General features: G+C 40.7%; 1 long non-coding RNA gene across 1 annotated transcript in view; it reads left to right on the top strand.

Moving 5' to 3' along the window:
* The window catches only part of LOC122813040, a 486,352-nt gene that overhangs the window by 351,137 nt on the left and 108,206 nt on the right, over positions 1-27,009 (top strand). Inside the window, exon 3 of the long non-coding RNA XR_006366628.1 lies at positions 11,568-11,655. This is a non-coding gene — a long non-coding RNA (uncharacterized LOC122813040). The remainder of the gene's footprint in view (positions 1-11,567; positions 11,656-27,009) is intronic.

The following is a 27,009-nucleotide window of genomic DNA, read 5'->3' as shown; positions in this document are numbered from 1 at the left end:
CAAAAATCCCCTACCCTCTGAAAGAGAGTCTAGAGCTTTAGAGAGATGGGGTAAGAAGGTGTATACATCTGCAACTCTTTCTGTCAGGGCATTAAACTGTCAGTTCCATATGATACAGTACCAAGAGTATTTGTTAGATGAACTGAATAAGAAACTTTCTTCTCCTGAACCCCTAGACCGTAAATCCCTTCAGGATTTGGTACATAACTCACAACAGGTTAGTAATCATTTCTTAAAATGTGGCTATGATGCACTGGAGGCTTCATTTAGATCAGCTATGACTGGGGCAGTTATTCAGTAGGCATGCCTGGCTGAAGGAGCAATCTTTGCCAGACCATGTCAAAGCTAAACTCCTCGATGCTCCAATGGAGAAACAAAATTTATTTGGCTCCCCTGCTCAGGAGATTCTAAAAAAGGTTGAAGAAAAAGCAAAATCTGTGCAAACAGTTAAAGATTTCCTGCAAGTTCAACCACCGAGATTCAGCAGAAACTGGCCTACAAAGAATTGGTCCTTTCCAGACTCGGACAGAGCCCAGAGAGGCAGGAACAGGCGTTCTAGAGGCAGAGGTCAATCGAAGGGCTCCTACAGAGGCCGTCAGTGGCAGCCTGCCAACCAGAGGAGTAGTGCAACAGCTACAACAACAACCACTACTACAGGACAGACACAATGACTTGACTTTGATTCCGCCTACCAGGGATCAACTGGAAGCACCCTTGGGTGGAAAGCTGGCTTTATTCTCAAAAAACTGGCATTATATTACAAAGGATACATGGACATTGCAAATAATAGACAAAGGATACAGGTTTCACTTCCACACTTTGCCAGAAAGAAGCGGAATGCCAAACCTTCCACCAAATCAGAAGGCAGAGGCTTTAAAACAAATCAACAATTTACTTCAGATGAAAGCTATAGAAAAGGTACCATGTTCAGAACAAGGCCAAGGATTTTACTCCAGGCTATTCCTTGTACCAAGAAAAGAAAATCAATGGAGGCCTATTCTCGACCTGTCCGCACTGAACACTTATCTCATTGTGCCAAAATTCAAAATGCTGACCCTACAGCAACTTCTTCCCATGTTGGGCAAGGAGTCTTGGCTGGTGACTCTAGATCTCAAGGAGGCATACCTGCATGTCCCTATCCGACCAAGTTGCAGAAGACACCTCAGATTTCTTGCAGGATCAGAGCATTATCAATTCTCAGCATTGCCCTTTGGCTTATCTACTGCCTAGAGTATTCACGAAATGCCTGGCATCAGTAGTTGCACATTGCAGACTACAGGGAATTCAAATTTATCCATACCTGGACGACTGCCTAATACAAGCGGACAACAAGAAGAAATTGTTAAAGGACTTGGCCTATGCCATACACCTGTTACAGGCCTTGGGATACACAGTCAACATCCAAAAGTCAAGACTAGTACCATCCCAAAGGATCACCTTTTTGGGTGCAAATCTGGACACAAACACCCAAATGGCCTTTCTCACAGAAGAAAAGCAAAAACAACTTCCAAATTACTTCATGATTTTGACAAGACAAACTCAGCTTACTGCAAGGAAAATCCTGCAGGCCCTGGGTTACATGGCATCCTGCATAATTCTAACCCCTCATGCCAGACTGCATATGAGGAAATTACAATGGTACCTAAGGAGTGTATGGTCTCAACACAGTCACAGTTTAGAAACCATGATACCAATCATTCCATGCCTTCAAAAGGAATTCCTGTGGTGGGCTCTGGCCTGCCAGTCCAACAGAGGGTTGCCTTTCAACAAACCAAAAACAAGGCAGACCATCACCACGGATGCCTCGGACCAAGGATGGGGAGCACACATGGAGGACAAATGCATCCAAGGCCTATGGCCTCAAGGGCAGCTAAGCATGCACATAAACCAAAAGGAAATGCTGGCAGTGAGGCATGCAATCGAGGCATTCAAACCCTTCCTCCAACAAGGACATCTGTTAATAAGGACAGACAACACCACGGTCATGTGGTACATAAACAAACAGGGAGGCACACATTCTTACCCACTATGCCGGATGGCTATGAATCTGTGGGATCTATGCCTGAATCTCAATATCCAACTACAGGCCTAATTCGTGCCAGGGAAAGAAAATGCACTGGCGGACAGCCTAAGCAGAACTACTATGGATGCACACGAATGGATGCTGCACCCAGACAACTTCAAACTCATAACAAAGACATGGGGAATGCCGGAGATAGATCTGTTCGCCTCCCCACTCAACCATCAACTGAAGACATTCTGCTCAAGGATATACCACCCACAAGCTTGGAGGGTGGACTCTCTCTCTTTCAGCTGGAAAGCCCTAACAGTTTATGCCTTCCCACCTCTCCCATTGATGCACAAGGTTCTACTGAAGATCAGGGAGGAACAGCCAAAAGTGATACTAATAGCTCCGGACTGGCCAAGACAGCACTGGTATCCACTATTGAGAAGCATGTCTCGGGCAAAATCATGGCCTCTCCCCCTATGGCCTCTTCTTCTAATGCAGAACAATTTCAAGACCCTGCATCCCAACTTGAAAACATTGCAGCTAACTGCCTGGAAAATTCCTTAAATCCCAATCAAACTATTTTATCTCAGAGGGTGAAGGACATTATCCTGGAGGCTCGCAGGCCTTCCACAAGGAAGACATACTCAGCTAAATGGAAGAGATTTCTCATTTGGAGCACATCAAAGGGCACAGATGTCACAGTGGCAAACCTAGCACATATTCTAGAATATTTAGCAGAATTGTTCCACGATGGCCTGTCTTATTCTTCCATTAAGATTCATGCTTCAGCAATTTCAGCAGAATACAACGTGGATCCACCTATCTTCTCACACCCTCTCCTCAGACAATTTCTGAGAGGGATCAAAAATGTTAAACCTCCAATAAGACCCCCTCTACCTGCCTGGGATCTCAACTTTGTGCTGGAAAAACTGACACTACCTCCTTTTGAACCAGCAGCATCAGCGGATCTACAGTTTCTATCTTGGAAAACTGCATTCCTTCTGGCAATCACTTCAGCAAGAAGAGTATCTGAGTTACAAGCATTAATGGCAGTGCAGCCTTTTCTTATTTTCCACCAGGACAGAGTGTCACTAAGAACCAATCCTACTTTTATGCCAAAGGTGGTATCTAGGGTATCCTTGAACCAAGCTATTCACTTGCCTATGTTCTTCCCTAATCCACAGAATAGAGGGGAAAAACCTTTGCACACCCTGGATATACACAGACAACTGCGCTACTACTTGGACAGAACAAAAACTAGCAGAAAAACTGACCAACTTTTTGTAGCATATGCAACTGGGGTGCAAGGAAGAGCAATTTCCAAACAGACAATTTCAAAATGGATAGGAAATTGCATTCGCTTTTGCTACTCCTTTCATGGAAAGACAGTTCCTGAAAATATCAGTCCTCACTCCACAAGAGCCACGGCCACCACTACAGCCTTCCTACGGGGGGTGGCTACCAAGGACATTTTAGAAGCTGCTACTTGGACCTCCGTGCATACATTTGCCAAGCATTACAATCTTCCTTTATACTCTAGATCCAGAGCAGGGTTTGCAACTGCAGTCCTGCAGGGGATCTTAACTACACCATCCTTTTCTTAGTACTCCCACCCCCAGATTGGCTATGATATTCTACCCATATGTTATGACTGCAGATGCATCCTTGAAGGATATAGTACAGTTTTGTACCTACCATAAATGTAGATGTCCGATAGGTATGCATCTGCAGTCAGGATTATCCTCCCTCCTTCCCCTCTGTGGTATTCCTAGGGTGCTTACCCCTCTTTTAGCTAGCTGGGGGAATCTATTATGATGTATTTGTTTGTTTATTCATGTATATAATTTGCAAATGTTTGGAACTTGTCAGCATTTATCCAAATTTAGCCTTCCTAGAGGGCACCTGGCATCTGGGGCAAGAAAAACTGAGGAAAATGGCGTCGGCTGATGCTTTTATACCCCAGACGCTCTGACGTCGAGGAAAGTGCGACATCAGCCGAGGCCAGACCCAGACTTTGGAATCCGGCCGACCGAAGGGCTGCCTGAGGCAGGACAACCCATATGTTATGACTGCAGATGCATACCTATCGGACATCTACATTTATGGTAGGTACAAAACTGTACTTTCCATTCATGGGCACTTAAGTTCCTTTTAGGGAAAAAACCTTCCACAATAACTTTTTGCTATTTAAACAATTTTTTTTTCTGAAAAACAGTAACTTTAAAAGCTTCAGAAAAGTAGTTTTATCGACTGTCAAATTACTTAATGTATTTTTAAATGGAGGCACACTTTTTCACTTTTTGTGGTAAAAAGTTAAATGTTGAAAAGTACTTTTTCTGTGGAGAAACAACTGTGTTGGTTTTACTTTTTAGGGGGTGTGGAAAGTGTTTAAACTACTTTCTACTGTGTTTTGTGGGGAAAAAGTGAGTTTTTATTACTTTCCTGTTTTACCAGCTATTGCTGCTAAGCTTCCCTCGGAAACAAGCACCATTTGTGACTTGACCATAGAACAAATTACCAATGCCCTCAAACAGACTTTCTTCTAGCCAAAAAAAAAGAAAAAAAAGTTAAGTAAGCAGTTTTTGCCCAAAGTCTTTCAGGTTTTTATACAGTAATCCTGACCCAGCAGCTATAGCTGTAGCTAATACAGCTGCTGCCAAACATTTTAACTCCTTATAACTGAGTGACACCTCCAAGTGTTTCTGCATTTACATCCTACTGGCACCTCTAGGTGTCAAATATTGCTTGTTCACATTTGCATTAATAATTACAAAAACGTGCTACATGCAAACTATTAAAATATTTATTCCAAAAGCTTATACAATGGCAAACACAACTGTATTGATATTTGACCTCAGTCTAGAGTAAGTAAAGACATATTAATTGTTCATATAATGTTTACTTAAGTAGTCATAAATGTCATGCTTTTTTTTCTAAATATCTCAACAACCAAGTAGCACAGATACAGCTGCTTAGCCTCCTAACAAAGCTCTCAGCTAGATGAACAAGCTGCTGCTGACAGTAAGTGTGTAACTTGATGGGTTGCTGAGATAATGTAAGTTGTTTACAAAATATTACAAACTTATATTTACTGTGACATATTATACACTTAGGACCTAGAACCTAAATATTAATAATCACTGTAAAATAGTTTGTGCTGAAGAGCTTGCCATTTCTATTTCCTTATTAACTTTTATGGTTCCAGAGATATAAATATTTGTTTGAAATGTGAGAACATAATTTGACTCATCAAAAAAGCTTATTCTCTGCCCATTGAAAGTTACAGTGCAAACTTCCAGAGCTCCATTGGAGGGAATGAGTTAATTTAGCAGTAACCGATGAGCGGTTGTGGTATATTGAAGATTTACCCATGATTGGTGTGGTTTAATCACAAGGGCAAATTCCTCATGAGTAAACAAAGGCAAGACTGGGTAAATCTTCAGTATACCCACACCCACAAGTCTGTTATTGCTGTTATACAATGACAATATTTAAGAAAGAAATGACTTAGTTTTCTTAAATAAAGTATTTGTATAATGGTGCCGTAGTGTCCTTTTGCATTGCTTCCACATTCTGCCTCTTTGTTGACAACCATTCATGCGTATGGGATTTACATTCCCAGGCTTACACAGTACATAAGTGTTTTGTGAAGCAAGCAATGGAGAGAGGAAGATCTCCATTGCGTTTTAGTGGGTAGAGTATATTTCATGTATAAATATATTTTTAGAAATATGGGCTAGAGTCAAATGATGTGGAAAAATTACACTGAGGAAACATGGCCACATTAAAGGAATAATTTAGCAATAACCTCTACACTGTCTGGATTTCACAGATGTCCATTGCATTCTTTTTTGGAAAAAAAACTGCGAAATCTGGACAGTTTAGAGGTATGAGAGAGACGGGGCAAAATACTAGGAAAAATCAGGTACATTACGCAAAGCGAAGGAAATGCATACATTAATAGAAGAAAGTCCAGGCAACCGGACTTTTTTAAGTTGGAGAATGCTCGATTTGCAATGGGCACGCTGGTTGGGCTAACCAATCAGCACGCATATTTTTGAATACTAATGAGTTACCATTGTGTAATTCTAATTCTTCTTCTTCTGACAAGCATGCTAACAGTATTGATACATTTGCTCAAAAAGTGTATGCTTCTGCAACTTCGATTTTTTTAGAATTTTAAATGGTCAGGCCCATATGTTGAAGTTCATACTAACTGGGAAAATATGAGGATTTTTTTGGCTGCACTTTTCTCATGTCAGGAAAAATCTGCTTTGTGTGGTTTTGTTTCTTATATTTCTCAGGTCACTACTCATTGTTTTCTAGTGTGTTTATGAGTCTGTAGAAATTGCTTCCAAGTCTGTTGCCAGTGGTACTGTGTTGAGGAAGTCTGTTTATCTCTGTTCTCAGAACCTCTTAGAATATGTCAAAAATTAGATTTTTGAATTCTTCTGTGGGTAGAGATTTAGTTTTTGGATCCACTGCTCCCAGGTTTATCAAAAAGTGTGATGAGAGGGGTAAGTTAATTTTAGGAATCTCTCAGATTTTCAATCTACCTTCTCTAAATTTTCCAAGGGATTTTCTGCATCATCAACTGTCCAGCTTTGGTGGAAACAAAATAATTTGTCACAGCAGAATGCTGGTAAGTAGAAGTTTAAAAAGCAGTGACAGGGAGGTTCCAAAAAGAAAGCTGGAATCCCCCAGAACAAAGGACAGTTAATAAGGCAACATTACTATGTAAAGGACATTGCCCCCTCCACCACCAATAATGATTTTGGTGCCAAAGAAAGAAAAAATCCTGGAAACCAGTTCTGGATCTTTTTTTTTTCTGAATCAGTCTGGGATATTTCCTAATTGCAAAATGATTTCACTTTATAACCTTTTACTGCTTCTTCCTCATTTAGCCAGATTGCCTGCATGTTTTAAGGTTGTGTGTGTCTGGATCACATTATCAGTTATCTTCCTTTCCCTTTGGGATATCCACTTCTCCAAGAATTTTCACAAAGTTTCTAAGCTCTGTCATAGCCAATAACAGGCTATATGGTAGCCACATTTTGCAATGATGAGAAGACTTGCTTATGTTTGCAGAGTCTTTTTCAGTCTCTCACTTGGGTAAGAGATCTCAAACACAGGCTAGGTTTCCAAGAGAACATTCAGAAGTCTTTTTTGACTCCATCACACAAGCCTGTGTTTCTAGTGTGCCTGCTAGACTGCACAGTACAAAGAGCCTTTCTTCCACAAGAAAAAAAATATATATATATATATTTAGCTCTACTTCAGGGTTTTCCTCTCAGACTTCTGTCGGTGTGAGTGACTACGTGAGTGTACTGGGTCCTATGGCAGCCATGATTCTCATGATACCACTTGCAAAACTCCACATGAGAAAGATACAGTGGTATCTGAAGTATTTTTGTTCCCAGCATCAGTATCCATTATTTTTTTCAAATTCCAGTTCTGGGATTTGTGAAATAAAGAAATCACTTGATGGAGACATCCTATATCCCTGAGTCAAGGTCTTCCCTTCCCTCCTTCTGTTCTAAAGCAGTCAGTCACAATATACACCTCGGACTTTGCTTGGATAACATTGTCAATTGGACAAAAGTGTAAGGTCTCTGGAAACACAGACCAAAATACATAAGCGTAAAATAGATGGTAGCACTTAAAAAGGCACTCAGCTCTCTGAATCATCTGTGGTCCACAGCAACTCTTCAAGTAGTTACAGAGAATGCCACAGTGACGTGGTACATAAACAAGCAAGGGGGAATCAGATCTTATGTAATATTCAGAGTAGCCATGTTAACATGGAATACAGCTTTTACAGCCCAGTCTCATTCTACAGGCATCCTACATTCCATCAGAGCAAATTTATGTGAGCAGAACAAAAGCAGACACAAGCTAGATCAGGGGTATCTTCCAAGATTTTATCCATTCCTATGGAATTCCTCAGGCAGACCTTTTTGCCTCCTCTCTAAACACTCAAATGGCAAAAATATGTTCCAGGTCTTTATGCAAAAAGGCCTAGAAGACAGATGCCTTGTCTTTTCTTTGGACAGGAATGTTCCTGTATGTTTTTCTTCCTTCCCACTGATATGCAAGGTCCTTCTGAAGATTCAGAGAGAATCCACCCAGATCATTGCGGTGATTCCTGACTCCCTTTCAGCCCAGGCGAGAGTGTCTGTTCCTTCTTTTGGAAGGGGCAAGAGACATTTACCACACACTTCTTCTTAAGTTCAGAGCAGTGGTGTTTGATACTTTGCAACCCCAAATAACTGCAACTGACTGCCTGGATGGTAGAGAGTTAATACCTTTTAGGCACCTATTTAATGAGAACATGCAACAGGTGCTGATGGAAGCAAGAAAGCCTGCTAGTTATCATATGTAGGCAAATGGAAAAGGTTATCTAGTTGGTGCCAAAAAAATAACCAACACCATTTCAGGGCCATCGTTTATCTAGTTTTACAATACTTGAGTGAATTACTGCTCTATGGCCTATCCTGTCCCTCTATCAAGGCTCATTTGTCAGCCATTTCAATATATCTACTCATGCCCATGGATCTCTTCTTTCAGTCCATGCTCTTGTGGAAATGTTTTTGAAAGGGTTGCTACATAAGAATCTTCAAAAAAAAAAAAACGGGCTCCTCCTTGGGATCTTAGCTTTTTGTTAGAGACATTAACACTTGCTACACTTGAACCAGCTTATTTGGCTGACTTGAGGTTCTTAACATGGAAAACGATGTTAATGCAGGATATAACTCATGTAGCTTAGGCTGCTGCAGCAGTGATCATTTTAACATCAAATGTTATGGTAAGTTTACTTACAGAACTGCACTTTCTGCAGCCAGGGTGGAATCTACATTGCTTTTTCTGAATCAGAGCTCTAACTGCTTCACAAAAGGCTAAGGAGTAGGCTCCATCTTCAACTAGACAGTTCCTTTTCACTATTTTATTTTTTGAAAATGTGGTCCAGCACTCTGGTTTTCCAGTTTGGAGACACCACTTTAGCCTGCCACATGCCACTGAAAAGGTATGGCAACTATGGCACCACACAAACTATAGCATCTTGAGAATTTATATTGCTGGATTGATCTCATTGATTCCCACAGCCTTACTACATCAGAACAGTTTAATGAACCCAGTGACTTACACTACTGAATTTGATACATGTCTACCATTTGCTTCTTTTGTTCCCTCCACAGAGGATGAGGCACATATGTGGCATTTAGGAGTTCAGGTAATCCTTGACCTCTTAATGTCAATAATTAAGGTTAGCATGTCTCCACCCATGCTGAGTTCAGTCAGGGCAGTATCCCATCTCATTTTGCTGAGTCATCATACAGTTTGGTAGAACTTCTGTGTGCACCAGCTTGACAAACTCCTGCAATACCTAAACCTTTACTTTGGTGATTACCACAGCTGGTGCCTTACTGGCTTGTGAGTACTGTTCAGTCATATCTAGGTCATATCTCAGGACCTCCTTGGAAGCACCAAAGCCTCTTTCTTTAGCCTTTCATTGTTGATATCAATCAGTTCTGTTCTGTGTTACTGCCATGACAAATGCTGACCACCCTTTGGCCACAGCTAATTGCTCTTTCTTAAACTACTGAGGTCTTGAAGAGAATCATTTCACACTGCATGACCCTGACCACTTCAGATATATGAGAAAAAACATTCTGAAGGTTGGGACTGAACACAACCTACGCACACAGAAGGACTGGCTGGACATTCCAGGACACCCTTTTCAATGCATATTTAGGTTTTCCCTGGTAATGCCCAGCTGCCAGCCCACTCGTCAGACCCAGTTCACCAAGAAAAGTTGATGAACCGCTAGCTTTGGCTCAAGGTGTTCTGGTAGGAAGTACATACATGTGCGTCCTTGAGTGTAAACATTGTGTTTGTCATCAATAACCCAGAAACAGCTTACTGCTTGAGTTGGCCTTCAAAATCACTTCCCTCAGTAGAAGTGCAGAATTTATAGGTTGTACCCAATAAGCAAGCATCATAACTACAGCCTTTAAGAAGACCAAATACTATGAACAGCTGTTAGGTACATATGAACAAAGAACAGAGTTCTCTTTCCTGAAACCTGCAGTCACATTGAGGCAACACTTTCATATACTGACATATATTCTAACTGAATAGCACTCATCTGAGGATTTGTAAATATCCAATATCTGTCCTGGCCTCTCCCACCAGTCACCTCCCCAGTAGGAGATAAACCACCCCTGCTTGAGAAGCCTAGCTGAAAAGCCTAGTTTCAGAATCAATACTATGTGTAGAGTTAAGAGCAATTAATTCTAGTTAGTGCTTTTTATTATCCTACATAAGCTCTAGTTTCTTTATCAGGAGTGAAGAGACAATGTGTCCCTCAGAAATCAGGTTCTTTTGCCAGGCCATAATCCACCCTAATTCATCCCATCCTACCTGCCAGTTGAGTGATATGGCACCTGATGCCCAGCTGTCTTTTTGCAGATGTTAAGTTCACATAATGATTCCATGCAGTTTATTTTGGCTGAGTCCTGTCAGACTATATGGATGACATAACCTTCAGTTCTTCAGTAGCAAACACCGCCACTGGGAGTAGCTGAAGGTATGGATCCTGGAATCACTGTTTTGAACAAAGCTGTGTAATACCACCTAGAGGGTATTCTAGATCACTGTGTTTTCTGACACCTCTTCTTAGACTGATGAGCCAAAGGTAATCTTACCAGTAGCACAAGCTAGTGACAACATACCTCTAAGGATGTTAGAAGCATGCAGATCTCTCCGCCAAGATAAGGTTATGGGCCAGGAACAGATGCTGTCAATAAGTGCGTTATTTGGCAGTAGTTACTGAATATTATAAAGTGCATGGGTTTAATGATACTACTTGTGACAAGAGACAGAGGACTTTGCAAAGCTGGAAAGTAGGCAATTTAATTCTCTATAGTTAGCAGCAGTGAAAATACTGAGCGGGAATAGTTAGGGGTGATGCTAAAGTATGCTGTATATGTTTAGTTTAAGTTAAGCAAGCATGTTGTTGTAATCAACCTAGAAGATGACAGTCTCTTTGACTGTGATATTCAGAGCTCATGTTTTTCACATATGTGTATATGCAAAATGTAAGAACTATATTGTAATGGAAATATGAGTCTACCTAGCTAGATGGAGAATGATCTCTGAGATAGTGTTACCTTATTTATTTAGTCTTTTTTAATTGATTTAGACTTACTAGTCACATCCTCCATATTTTCAAAATCATGTTGTTTCCTCTTATTTGGCTTTACAACTTGCGTAAAGTGATACAATGGGCTGCAAGTTAAACAGTCTTTTCTTATTCATTACTCTGAGCACTAAGCAGTAATGAAAAGTTAAAGTGTGTTGTAAGAAGCTATTGTGACTTCTGCAGATGTATCTAAGTACTGACAATACGGGCGTGTAGAGTGAATAGTATTGTCTTCTGTCTAGTCTTGATTTAGTATCATTGTGTATTCCTTCAGTCCATCAGTTTTCATATTTAAATTTCACACCAGTGATTTTTTATAACAAACAGTATGATTGTTTTCCTTTAACTTTTCAGGTGTTGCACTAGAAGAGCATTATGAAAATATCATACATTTACTGGATTGTTGTATTTTCAATAACAATCTACTGTGATTCTTCTGCTTGTAAGTATTAAGTTATTATTTTTATGAATGTGTTCTCATTTTGTGTACCTTTCTTTAAATCAGTGTAATACTGTTTACTTCAAAGTTGCTCATTTCACTACAAAATGGTCATTTGCTATGAGGTTGGATTATAGATAACACTGGTTAAATTCAAAGTTTATCACTGAAATACATTCACTTTAACATGGACAAATAACTTCTGATAAAGCAATATAATTTTTAGAGGTTAATATTGGCACTCCATAGGAAAATGAATATATTGTAGTGTAATGATTGTGGTGAAGCATGTTACTTATGAACATTCTCTACCTTAGAAGAAACGAGACATGCTGCATGCATCTCTGTAGAGGCACCTCCCTAATCTTAACACCAGAAGTGGCATAGAGCATGTATCAACCTTCTGCTGCTATTGGTAAACCTGAAAGACAATGTGGTTATTTTGTAAACATATGCAAGCTTCAAGCAATAGGTAATGCAATGTACAAACCATGCAAAGTCTGTTACCTGTGTCTGTCAGTGTCCAATAACATGCACTACATATTGCTAACTGAAAAAGTAAAATGACAGTATACATAGCATACAAAGAGGTACAGTCTGCAGTAGCATTCTAGTCATACTAGTAACATTTAGACTTAATATGGATACTTAGAATGGCAAGCTAGCTGCACTGTCACAAGTAATGCATCTCCTTGGCTTATACCAAAAAGTGCCTTCTGGGCATGTTCCAAAATGGATAGACAGCATATGATGCAGCCTAATAGTATAACTCCGGACTTATACTTAATAAGACATATTTGTTTAATGCATTTCGTTGTGACTTTTAGAGTGGTCAGTACAGGGCACAGCAATAGGAAGAGAAGAACCATAGTCTTGTGTACTGTGAAATTTAATGCAGGAGGCCAATTGGTGACTCTTGCATTTAGGAATGCCTGCCCTGGCATACATCAAGTTGTTATTAGAAAGCTACATAAGAAGTGTGCTTTTATTTTCATAGAAGTATCTATTTTCTGGTAAGGTTTTGCAGATAGCAGTACCCTGTGACTGAAGTACAGCAGGAAATAAAATGCATATCAAGGGATGGATTACTATGCCTATATTTAGGAAAGAGGACATACTAGCTATGCAATTTTACCTTCAGAGTTATGACAGGAGACTGACAAGCAACATGTGCAAATATGCTCAAGAGAAATGGGCAGTCTGTTTTGGGGAGTTGTTTGAACATTTTCAGGAGTGAGTGTCAGATTCAGGTTAGTTTCAATGACCAGCAGTAGTATTAACTAGTGCAGGCCATGCTGTGGAGGGACCAAGTCTGACACTAAACCCTCCGACTTTAAATAATTTGATGTCATATTTATGGCTTTCTAATTAAGATTCCAAAAACAGTAACAAACTGACACAGTCCAACAAAATCACTGATTCTAGGCAGACCATTACACAAAAATCCAAGATACCCGATGTTGATGTAGTTGTAGTTTAATTAAGCAAAAACAGTACACTCACTTTTCGTTCTTACAATACAAAGAACTTCTTCAGATAAAAGTATCAAACAGTCAATGAAGTTTAAATACATTTTTTAAAAGACGTGATTTACAAATCCAAGGCCATTGGATACTTAATTATTGAATTAAACTTCCTTAATTGATTTACCTCTTAACCCTCAAGGGTCTTATTACCAACAACTTGTCCACGTTTGTATAATACCCTATTTCTGTATTTGTCCCCAAATGGAGTGCAAAAATATGACACAATACCCAAAAATATGGTATAAACATGCTAAAATATTTAAAAAAATTATTTCAACTATCAAATTTTAATAAAGCATATTTTAGTTATGTATTAAATGATCCATTTAAAATTATTTTTATAAACCTGTAACCTGTATACAAATCAGAAATGTTCCATAAACTCATAAATTATATATTATATCTAAGACGTATACCAAGAAGGGAGAGAAAACATTAAAACAAAAGTTAAAATTTCATTAAAAATTGCTGATATTTCACTCGATAATTTCCTTTAATCAGCGTGCTAAATCCTGAGTTTTAAAATGCAGGCCAAAGAAAATATCTCATTAATACCTTTAAAATGGGCAGCGTCTAACCTTAATTGCCACAATAATTCCAGTCTTTCTAATTTCAACGTACATGGTCCTCCTCTCACATCATGGGGGATGTGATCTATGACTGAAGACAAATTTATGATCTACTTGTTCATTTATGTGTCTGACCAGGGCGTTTTCTAATTTATTTCTACTTATACTATATACGTGTTCGTGGATCCGTTCCCTCAGCCTTCTGTCGGTTTTACCAATGTAGAAGGCTGGGCATTCCAAACACTTTGCCAGATATACTACTTGTTTGCTTTGGCAGTCGAACTTATAATTAGTTGTAAATTTCCTGCCTCTAAGTTCAAAACTTGCACCCACATCTGTGTATTTACAGTAATTACACATTTGGCATTTAAACATGCCTTTCTTCACTGAAAATGGTTGTTTTTTTCCTTCTAAAATTTGTTTAAGGTTAGCGCCCCTTTTAAAAATAAAACCTGGTTGATTTTCCAGTTTGTCGCATAATAGTGCATCTTGCATAATTATGCCCCAGTTTTTCTTTATAAGTATAATTATCTCCTTTGCATTAATACTGTATTGAAAAATAAAACTACAAGGGTTGTACTTCCTCGTCCTCGCTGGTATAGTATCCTGAGTAATGCTTACCCCCTGTCAAGAGTGGAGGATAAATTCCTGCATCTCTTTTACTTTGTACTTCCTCTACTAAATCTTGCAATAATGATGTAGGGTAACCCCTTTGTAAAAATAACTGGTACAAAAAACCACATTCCCTCAGAAACACATCCAGCCTAGAGGTCATTCTGGCTGCTCTTACTAATTGGCCTTTGACTACTGATCTCTTTTGTGATAATGGATGATTACTTGTAAAGTGAAGAAATGTGTACAGTATGTAGGCTTGCGAAAGATTTGTGATGTAAAACAATTTAATAATTCCATCTTTCTTAAGCTGTACATCCAGGTAGGATATATTACCCTTAGAGACTGTCGAAGTAAATATCAAAAAATCAGTGGTTGAGTTTAAATATGCTATAAATTCTTGTGCATCCATTTCTTCTCCTTCAAACAAAATAAAAATATCATCCAAAAATCTTGTATAATATTTTATTCTTGCCTGCCACTGTGTACTTGATAGTAAACATTCTCTTTCCCAATGGGCCATGACCAGGTTGGCAAAACTAGCCCACATGGTGAACCTATGGCTACTCCTACCTTTTGTTGGTAGTATTTGCTGTTGAAATAATAAAGTTGTAGGATAGGACTATATCTAACAAATCTTTCACTAGCCTTAGTTCATCATCTGGGGCTGCCCTGCCCTTAAGTAAGGAAAGGTATGATCCAGACCCTGGTCATGGGGGATGGAAGGGTAAAGGTCCCTAACATCTGTAGTCAAAAATGGATTTAAACATCATTGACTGTTTGATACTTTTATCTGAAGAGGTTCTTTGTATTGTAAGGAGAACGAAAAGTGAGAGTACTGTTTTTGCTTAATTAAACTACAACTACATCAACATCGGGTATCTTGGATTTTTGTGCCTAGAATCAGTGATTTTGCTGGACTTCCTAATTAAAATATTTATTATTGCCAGTATAACTTATCAAAGTTTTGGCAAATAGAAGTAATGTAACAGGAGAATATGAGTTAACCTTAAAAGCATGTACACTCTATGTTGGGAGTGTGGAATTGTCTAGCTGCACAGAAGTGTGCATTTGTATGTATGTTTGCATGTGTATATCTGCATGTATGAATGCATGCAGTTATTTATTTTTATTTAACATTTGTTAACCGGGAAAGTCCGACTTGGAAAAAAGCCAGTTTTCAGCGGAGGCCCAGGGAGAAATGCTCCAGATGCATGTATTTGTAATGTCGGAGAAAACCACAGCACCCGGAGGAAACCCACACAAAAGCAGGAAGGACATGCAGACTCTGCACAGAAGCCATCCTACCAGAGACTCGAACCGGAGAACCTCTTGCTGTGGGGCTACAACACTACCACTGCACCACTGCGCCAGGCATATGTGTGTGTGTGTGTGTGTGTGTGTGTGTGTGTGTGTGTGTGTGTGTGTGTGTGTGTGTGTGTGTGTGTGCATACGTGTGTGTGTGTGTGTGTGTGTGTGTGTGTGTGTGTGTGTGTGTGTGTGTACAGTGTACATGTATATATATATATATATATATATATATATATATATATGTGTGTGTGTGTGTGTGTGTGTGTGTATATATGTATATATATATATATATATATATATATATATATATATATATATAGATATATATATAGGTATATATATATATATATATATAAATAAATAAACATACATGCATACATATAGTTATATATGGGTATACTGGCTAACCTCAAAACTGAATGTTGACATCTTTAATGTCAACCCAAGAAAATAATATGTAGAAAAACAAAAAATGACACTAAACAGTACATGCTCAGGGAAATAACCTCAGAGCATGTAAATAATAAACATTTTTTTTTTTTTACAAGGGATACCTGCCATTCCCCTGCAACGTAAATATTTTACCTCCAAAATCATACAATACTGGGGAAATACCATATTCCTCAACGAAGTATTATATAAACCATCAGCTGAGGACACCAAAAACCCAGGATATGGACTGTAGAATGCTGTATACACAGTCCAACAGACACAAAACATAGTCTAGCAGTTTAATGCTTTAATGGCTGCAAACAAAACACACCACAGATATTAAGAGAAGTTAAGCAACAGTCTTCAAAAAAAGATAAGTACCCCATTGGGGATCCTTTTTTCTTGTTCCAGCCGATGTCAGTAAAAGTTAATAATTGTCTTGCCTGTGGAAAGCAAATCGATCATAGAGATTTTCATTCTTACTGCATCCCCTGTTTAGGCCCAGATCACAAAGTCCCTCGCTGTCGGTTTTGTGCCTTGTTCAACCCCCGAATTATTCGTCGTTGGGCTATTTTTGCAGCCAATTGCTTTCGTACTCGATCTCAGTACTCCGAAATGGCTTCGTTAAGCCATCCGACTACCGATCTTCTGAAAAAACGTAAGGATAAAGACATAGACAGCATAGGTCCAAAACTGTCGACGATGCTTCTGTTAAGCTATTCGCCGGTACTCAGTGAGGCACTTTCGCAGCCCCTGATACCTGCTACTTCAGATTTGCAGGCCTCTACTGAGACCCATTCGGAATCCGGTATGCTATGAGATGCTTTTTCGACTATGGAACCTGCGGATGTCTCTACCTTGGATGGGTCCGGAGCCACTGTGCAGGCACTGGCTTCTGAGGGTGTATTCAGGCCTACGGACATTCATATTAGACTGACGCCATTGTTTCCATCCACAAGTTTTGAATCCCTCAGGCCAAAAACTCGCACTATGCCTAGAAAACTGACAACCAAACCACGGGCTCAGGCCCATATGCCTCAAAAACAAATGCTTAGAATGACTGAAGACCTTATTACCTTAATTAGGGGAAGCCAGACTTTCACCCCTAAGAGACCTAGAACTGAATTTCTTTCAGATTCTTCCAATCAGGAATCTGATATTTCTGCTCCTTCTGATTATTAGGATTTGCCCTTATCTACTTATGAGGATCCTGATGCAGAGGATTCCATTCCCTCTGCCTCCTCTCTGGAAGATTTTTCTTTCAGTGAAACCTTGCATGCTCTTAGGGAGCATTTCCGCTGGGAAAGCCAGGATTACTCTGAGTCCAAAAAGAGACTTAGGGAGTTCTTACTTCTGTCTGAACACAGGTCTTTAGCTATCCCTCCTGTTCTGGACATTGTAGATGATGCCTTCTTGGAATCTAGCTTTACCCCTTACCTTTTACCTTCAGCACAAAGAAAACCTGACAGGTACTACAAAGTACCTGATTCTCACAAGTTCCTCTTCAAGAATCCTTCTGTGGATCCAGAGACCATTTCCCAAGGACCTAAAGGCACTAAGGCCACTGCTGCCAAAAATCCTACCCCTTCTGATAGAGATTCTAGAGCCTTAGACAGATGGGGTAAGAAGGCATGCACTTCTGCTACTTTGGCCATTTAGGCTTTAAATTGCCAGTTTCATATGTTAAAGTATCAGCAGCATGTTATGGGACTACTTAAACAGAAAATAACTTTGATTCCTGACTGTGCTGAACACAAAGAATTACAAGATTTAATGCATTCTGCAGAACAAGTTGGTAAACATACTTTGCAATGTTGTTTTGATGCTTTAGAAGTATCTTACAGGGCTGCTTTCACTGGGTCTGTACTTAGAAGACATACTTGGCTTAAGGAACAAAACTTGCCAGATCATGTTAAAGCTAAATTACTGGATGCTCCCTTAAACCAAGACTGCATTTTTGGCAACAAAGCAGAAGAAGTCCTCAAAAGAATGGAGGAAAAAGCTAAATCTATACAAACTGTTAAATATTTCCTACAAGTACAGCCTCCCAGATTCAGTAGGCATTGGCCTTCAAAGAACTGGTCCTTTCCAGTCCCTTCCATTCTCAGTCCAAACCCAGGAACAGCAGACCACCTAGGCTGCAGTCTCAGACTGCGCACAGACCTAAGCAGTGGGGGGCTCCCACTCCCAAAGCAGGGAGTAGTAAGCCACCCCCCTACGGAAAAATGGCACAATGACTTAACCTTAACCCTTCCAAGCCCTGCTCAACTACCTGCTCCCTTAGGAGGAAAGCTCGCCCTGCAGGCAAAAAACTGGGAACTTATTACCTAGGACAAATGGGTCTTGAACATAGTTTCCCAAGGTTACAGATTCCACTTCCACACTCTACCAGCCCCAAAAGCTTGGCCAGACCTACCCCCAAATCAAAGGGTGGAGGCCCAACAGCAGGTTCACTCTCTTCTCAGTATCAGGGCTATTCACCCTGTCCCAGCAGAACAAAGGGGACAAGGTTTTTATTCAAGACTTTTTCTGGTACCCAGAAAAGACAACTCCAGGCATCCTATCCTGGACCTCTCTATTCTCAACACCTTTCTGGTAGTTCCAAAATTCAAAATGCTAACCCTTCAACAGCTTCTTCCTATGCTAGCCAAGGATGCCTGGCTGGCAAACCTAGAATTAAAGGACGCTTACCTGCACATCCCAATAAGGGAATCTTACAGGAAATACCTACACTTCAGGGCAGGTTCCATGCACTATCAGATGTTCTTCGTGTTTCACTGTTGCAGTCATTACATTTGGGTAATCTGCTGGCAGGTTGCCCTCAGTCGGCCTAATTAACAAAGTCTTGGGTCCTGCATCAGTTGCTGTCCATTCTTCCATGACATCAGGTCGTCAGGGGTATAAAACATGCAGCCGATGCCATTACATCAGTCTTTCTTGCTGCGCGGTGCCCGAAGCAGAAGCAGTTCGCAAGTGCCTGTCGGCCGACTCTTGAAATTTTCGTTTTCGAGTTTCAAATCCGAAGTCTTCAACTAAAAAGCTAAGTACCCTGTTGGGGAAACTTTTTCTTGCTCCTTACCGATGTCAGTAAAAGTTAATAATTGCATTACTTGTGGGAAGCAAATACCTCATAAGGATTTTCATTTGTACTGTATTCCTTGCCTCGGCCCTGACCACAATGTACCTTGCTGTCGGTTTTGTGCTTTATTTAACCAACGCACTATCAAACGTCGGTACATTTTTGCTTCTAAATATTTTGGCTCACACTTTAATTATCCAGAAATGTCGTCGTTTAGCAATCCGACTACCAGAATACCTAAAAAATGCAAAGAAAAAGACAGAGACAGGCCATTGAGGTCCAAAACTGCCAACGACGCTTCTCCTAAGCCAGTGGCCAGTTCGCCGGTACACAGTGAGGCATTTTTGCAGCCCCTGATACCCGCTACTTCTGATTTGCAGGCCTCTACTGAGACCCATTCAGAGTCCGGTATGCCGCGAGATGCTTAAATTATGGAAACCATGGATGTCTCTACCTTGGATGGGTCTGGAGCCGCTGTGCAGGCACTGGCTTCTGAGGGTGTTTTCAGGCCTACAGGTTTCTATATTAGACCAACGCCGTCTTCAAACCTAAGGCCAAAATCACGACCTATGTCTAAAAAAAACTATGCCAGGGCCACATGTGCAGGCTCCTATGCCTAAAAAACAAATTATCAAAATGGCTGAAGATTTAATTACTCTGATCCCCCCCTTCTAAGAGGCCTAGGCAAGACATTGATTATGAATCTTCTGAATAGGATTCTATTTCTTCTGACTCTTTTAATGAACAGGAATTATCTATACCTACTTATGAGGACTCTGATGCAGAAGATTTCCTTCTGCTTCTCCCCCTGAGTATTTTTCTTTTGGGGAAACTTTACATACCTTAAGGGAACATTTCCACTGGGAAAGTCAGGATTTTTATGAGTCTAAAAAGAGACTTAGGGATTTTTTTCTTCTTCCTCAGCGTAGGCCTTTGGCTGTACCTCCTGTTCTAGACATTGTTGATGATGTTTTTTCAGAATCTAGTATGGCTCCTGATTCTCTGCCTCCAGCTCCTTGTAAGCCAGACAGATACTACAGGGTTCCTGACTCCCACAAATTCTGAAACCATTTCTCAGGGTCCCAAGGGCATTAAGGCTTCTACTGCTAAAAATCCTACCCCTTTTGATAGAGATTCCAGGGCACTGGATAGATGTGGTAAGAAGGTTTAAACTTCTGTAACCCTGGCAATCAGAGCTTTAAACTGTCAATTTCATATGCTAAAATATCAGCAGCATATCATGAAACTGCTTAAACAGAAAGTTATGTTGATTTCTGACTGTGTGGAAAGTAAAGATTTACAGGATTTATTGCATTCAGCTGAACAAGTTGGAAAACATACTTTGCAATGTGGTTTTGATTCTTTGGAGGCCTCTTGCAGGGTTGCTGTAACTGGGTCTGTGCTAAGAAAGCATGCTTGGCTCAAAGAGCAAAATCTGCCTGATCATATTAAAGCAAAATTGTTAGATGCTCCTTTACAACAGGACCGTCTCTTTGGTAATAAGGCTGAAGAAGTTCTAAAAAAGATGGAAGATAAAGCTAAATCTATGCAAACTGTGAAAGATTTCTTACAAGTGCAACCTCCAAGATTTAGTAGACACTGGCCTACTAAGAACTGGTCCTTTCCATTTCCTTCGAGAGCCACTCAAGTCAAACCCAGACATTCCAAAGGCACCAGGTTTCAGTCCCAAGGGACTTTTAGAACAAAACAATGGGGTGCCTCCTCCTCCAAATCTGGAAACAATAAGACACCTCCCTATGGTAAGCAGTCTCAATGACTTCCTTTTACACTTACCAAGCACTTACCTTTTAGCCGCCCCTTTGGGGGGAAAACTGGTTCTTCATGCAAAAAACTGGCAACTTATAACCAAAGACAAATGGGTTTTAAATATAGTATCCCAGGGATACAGATTTCATTTCCATGTGTTGCCAATTCCGAACGGATGGCCAGACCTGCCCCCAAATCAGTGGGCAGAGGCCCAGAAACAAGTACTTTCCCTCATGAGCATAGGGGCTATTCAGCTAGTACCAGAAGAGGAAAAGGGACAAGATTTCTATTCAAGACTTTTCATGGTACCCAGAAAAGACAAATCTTGGCATCCAATTCTGGACATATCTACTCTAAACACCTTTCTGGACATCCCAAAATTCAAGATGCTGACTCTTCACCAGTTACCTCCTATGCTAGGCAAAGATGCCTGGTTGGCAACTCTAGATTTAAAAGAGGCTTACTCGCATATTCCAATCAGGGAATCTTGCAGAAGATGCCTCCGCTTCAAAGCAGGCTACTTGCACTATCAGTTCTCTCCACTGCTCTTTGGCTTATCTACTGCGCTCACGGTCTTTACAATGTGCCTGGCTCCAGTAATTGCATTTTGTAGGCAAAGAAATATTCATATATATCCATACATGGACGATTGTCTAATTCAGGCAGAAAACAAGGACATTTTTCTAAACCATCTGGCGTTTGTAAAAAGTGTTCTAACTTGTCTAGGGTACACTATAAACGAAAAGAAATCACAACTGGTACCCTCTCAAAAAATCACATTCCTGGGTGCAAGCTTGAATACTACTGCCCAGATGGCTTTCCTTATGCCAGAGAAGCAAATCCATTTGGTGACTTACTTCAAACAGGTGGCCACAAAAACCCTGCTTTCTGCAATGCAAATACTGTAAGCCTTGGGGTTCATGGCCTGCTGCATTCTTCTAACTCCATATGCAAGACTGCATATGAGGAAACTTCAGTGGTACTTAAAAAGTCTGTGGAGTCAGCATTGTCACAGACTGGAAACAATGATTCATATCATACCTTGCCTGCAACTAGAGTTCCTATGGTGGGCAAAGGCCTGCCACCAAAACAAGGGTCTCCCATTCACACCACCCCCTGCCACTCAAAACCTAACTACAGACGCATCAGACTATGCTTGGGGGGCTCATCTGGCAGGGAAGTGCATTCAGGGCAAATGGAGCCCAAGTCAAATGCACCTTCATATCAATTAAAAAGAAATGCTAGCTGTACAGAATGCACTGACAGTCTTCAAGGACTACCTTCATCCAGGACAATTAATGATAAAGGCAGACAACACCACGGTTATGTGGTACATAAACAAGCAAAGGGGTACACACTCCTACCCCCTTTGCAGACTAGCCATGGCATTGTGGAACACAGCCTTGACCTATTGAGTACAACTACAAGCTCAATTCCTGCCAGGAAAGCTGAACACTCTGGCAGATGAACTAAACAGAAATCTCATGGTCCCACATGAATGGAAACTGGAACCATGGATTTTCAACATGTTGACACACAAATGAGGGAGCCCAAACATAGTTCTGGGGTGAGGAAAAAAGATCTATCAGTTGGACAAATTTTGCACAAGAACTCATCACAAAAAAGCCTGGAACGTGGATGCTCTTTCCTTCAGATGGAAAAACCTGTCAGTCTTTGCCTTTCCCCCTCTGCCTCTGCTGACCAAAGTTCTACTAAAAGTCAAACAGGACAAACCAAAAATGATTTTGATTGCTCCAGACTGGCCTCGCCAACAATGGTACCCACTCCTACGCAGTGTGTCGCACTTTCCACCATGGCACCTGCCTCAGACACCTTACTTACTGTCTCAGCAGAACAACCAAATTCTGCACACTCAGCTCCAAACTTTGAATCTTGCAGTGTAGCTAATCACCTAAATTCACCCTTAGCATCCCTCAGCAAACCTGTGATGGATATCATTTTGGAGGCGAGAAGACCTAGTACTAGAAAATCTTATGCTGACAAATGGAAAAGATTCTGTGCCTGGAATCAATCTCAAGGGATAAGCACAGCAGTGCCCAGCATTCATCAGATTTTGCAATACTTAACTGAGATACTTCACAAGAGCCTGTCCTTTTCTTCCATAAAAATCCATGCCTCAGCCATTTCAGCTCATTACAACACAGAACCTCCCCTCTTCTCTCATCCTCTGCTAAAGCAGTATCTCAGAGGGGCCAAAAACTTAAGACCACCCAGGAGAGCTCCAACCCCTGCCTGGGACCACAATTTTGTATTGGAGAAGCTCATTCTCCCTCCTTTCGAGCTAGCTGCTACTGCAGACTTAAAATTTATGTCATGGAAAACAGCTTTCCTTTTAGCAGTCACTTCAGCTAGAAGGATTTCCGAATTACAGGCTCTTATGGCAGTGGAGCCTTTCATAATTTTTCATGCGGACAGGTTGTCTCTCAGGACCAATCCATCCTTCATGCCTAAGGTGTTATCCAGTGTAGCTCTTAATCAGACCATTCATTTGCCAACTTTCTTTCCCAATCCACAGAACAAGGGGGAGCGGATTCTGCATTCATTGGATGTACACAGACAACTTAGATTTTACTTAAACAGGACAAAATCTCAAAGAAAATCTGAACAACTGCTGGTGGCATTTGCTGCAGGGGCAGAGGGAAAGGCTATTTCAAAGCAAACCATTTCCAAATGGATAAGCCATTGTATTCATTTCTGCTATATGCACCATGGAAAAACTATCCCCCAGGGGATCAGCTCCCATTCCACCAGGGCTGCAGCTACTTCAACAGCCTTTCTCAGAGGTGTTCCTACCAGGGACATCCTAGAAGCTGCTACTTGGAGCTCACATTCACCAAACATTACCATTTATCACTTTTCTCTAAATCCAGAGCTGGCTTTGCCACTTCTGTCCTGCAGGGCCTTATAGCTGGTCCTAATGCTGTATAATTCCCTCCACCCAACCATAGCTTTGGGAATCTACCCAAATGTAATGACTGCAACAGTGAAACATGAAGAACATAGTACAGTTGTGTACACTTGCCATAAATGTAGATGTTCATGTGTATTCACTGTTGCAGTCCTGGTTACCCTCCCTCCAGCCCCCTATTTTTCTCTGGCTATACCTCTACTTTCTTTCACTATGCTTAAACGCCCTTTTGGTGTATTTGCTTTTGGGATTGGAGGTATATTTTTTGTGTTTTTAATTATATTTGCTCCCCATTTGGGGGGCACCTGACATCTGGGGCAAGAAAAACTGATGTAATGGCGTCAGCTCGGCTGCATGTTTTATATAGGTTCATAGGTTCATACTAGGCTATCTGCCCTAGGGCATTTATAAGCCTAGCCAGAGTGTGTTTGGCTTTTGCCACCCATTTTAAATTTATTTTGCTATGCCCTTTTTTGAGGTTAGTATACTGTGCCTCTGTCTAACAGTGACACAGAAGTGATACCCGGGGTAAACCTACGATCTCCCATCCACTCATCAAGATTCCTCTTGAGAGTCAATGAGGGACTCTGCCTTACCTGGACTGGGATTTTATTCCAGAGTGAAGGGAGCCTCTGGGTTATGAATCTGTCCCTCCAGCATGTCCTATTTATTTCAGTGCTGAGGTTCAAGTCTCTCGAGCGCGTAGCTCGATGGGATTTGGATTTTCTAAGGTGCAGCATGTCCATTAATACTGGGTTGGACATGGCTTTATACGTCAGGCACAGATCGCTTCTGAGCAGGCGGTATGCCACTGAGTAGAGCTGGAGTTTCTTTAACCGGGCAGCATATGGCATCTGTTTGAGCCCTTTGATCCTCTTGGTGAGGTACTTTTGGGGTCTTTCCAGTTGCTGCAGGTGTCTGGTAAGGTACATCCCAAGAAGGGCATTGTACTCAGTTGTGGGCCTGATGAGGGATGAGTAAAGAGGCACGATGACCTCCCCTGATCTAGATGTGAATCCCTTCATAATTAGGTGGGCTATATAAAATGTTTTTCTAACTACTTTGGCCACATGGTTGTCAAATGAGAGATTGCTATCAACTTTGGTCCCCAGGTCCCTAATTACTTCTTCCGTACTTAATGGATTACCATCTATGTGGTAATTTGTGGGCACTTTGTTTTTGCCAAAGGGGATGACTATACACTTTTTGGCGTTTAGCTTGAGGCCATGGCTCTGGCACCAGTTGTCTGTTTCTGTGAGGCCCTTTTGGAGGATGCTTGTATCGGCTGGAGAGTCGATTATGGCGCCCAGTTTGCAGTCATCTGCAAACTTGGTCGGCCACAGTCCTTCTGTGTTGGCCTGTACCTCCGGGAAATATATACCGAACAAGAGAGGTCCCAATACTGAGCCTTGTGGGACACCACTTGTAACTAGTTTGGAGTCTGACATGGCTCCAGCAATTCTAACTTTGTGGGTTCTGTTCTTGAGCCAGTTTGCAACCCATCTAGTGACATAGGGGTTTATATTTAAGCTGGTGAGCTTATCTATAATGCCCGAGTGGGGTATTGTATCGAAGGCTTTTGCGAGGTCCAGGTAGGCTGTGTGGACCACCTTCCCCTCGTCAATGGCCTTGGTGACTGTTTCAAAGAAATCGACCAGGTTTAAGAAGCAGGATCTGCCCTTAAAGCCGAACTGGGTAGGATCCAGTGTCTGTAGGTCCCCAATATCTTTATTTATGAGGTCCATGATGATCCTTTCCATAGCTTTGCAGACCAAGCTAGTCAGGCTTATGGGGCAATAGTTTCCAGGGTCTGTTGAGGCACCACCTTTGTGGAGAGGGACCACTGTTGCTGTACGCCACTCTTTGGGTGCATATCCTGTAGTAAGGCTGAGATTGAACAGTAGTTTTATGTTTGGGTTTAGCTCTTCTTGGAGTTCATGTAGGACGCAGCCCGGGACACCGTCTGGTCCCATTGATGCTGTGTTTTTTGCTTTGGAGAGGGCGACTCTTACCTGAGCATCTGAGATGTCAGGGGGGCAGCACACTGCTGGGATAGATATTTGCCCTTTTGGTGGGGGGGGGGGATGTTTGTGTTGAACCTGTCAGCTAGGATGTTAGCAATGTCTGTGGGTTCGGTGTATTTTTTGTCATTTTGGACTAATTCTGAGCATATCTGGGAATTCCCACCCAGGTTCCTGACATAACTAAAGAAAACCTTGTGATTATCCTTAGTTTTTCATTTAGCGTGTTGGCTAGACTCCACGTTTGTGTAGAGAATTTCAAGACTGCATTATGTAGGTTGGAACATAAAATGATTTTGGGATATCACACATTATTTCCTAGGGGAATGAATTTGAAGAGTGGGTTAGTGATATAAAATTGAGTCTTTTATTTAAATTTTGACATTTTAGTCATATTTATGTGATATATAGTCATTATAGTTTTGAAAAAATGAATTTGAGGATATATTTATTGTTATTTATACATTACATTTATGTATTCAGCAGCAGTGTATTAATGTTATGTGGGCATTAAATACGTTTTGGGTGGAAAATGATTAATGTTTGTAAAAATGTTTGTAAAAATGTTAGTATTTAATGATTGTATTTAGTGAACACATTTAAGAAATGTATTAAATATTGTATTTATTTTGTTTTATCATAAAATTTAAAAATGAATTGAATAATGATTGACAATGTGGAATAGATTGATTGATTGATTGATAAGTATATAAAAGGAAGATGCATGTATATGGTAAATGTTCCATGAAGGCGAATTGCCGAGGTACCAGAACATATATTTTGTTGGATTAAAGGAATCTTCCTTTCACCTCATTTTTCTGTCTCCCGTGCTGGTGGTTTTTTTGGATAGTATTTTTTTCTGTGTTTTTTCTGTGATTATCCTTAGTGTCCTGTGCAGTTTTTCTGTCTAAGCTAGCCTTAGACGATTTTATAAGTGCCCGTAGTTTTTTGCTAATACTAATCAGAGATGCCTTCCCTTTTTGGGATTTTGCTCTATCATGTAGTAGCTTCCTCCTTCTATTGTATAGTTTGTTTATGGCTGGGGTCCACCAGACAGGACGTCTGCCTTTGGAGGATTGGGTCTTGGTTTTATTTGGGATTGCATGATCCA

This window comes from Protopterus annectens, chromosome 10.part0 (assembly GCF_019279795.1).
Source record: "Protopterus annectens isolate FY-2018-M chromosome 10.part0, PAN1.0, whole genome shotgun sequence".
Lineage (NCBI taxonomy): Eukaryota > Metazoa > Chordata > Ceratodontiformes > Protopteridae > Protopterus > Protopterus annectens.
This window is presented reverse-complemented; position numbering and strand designations above follow the sequence as displayed.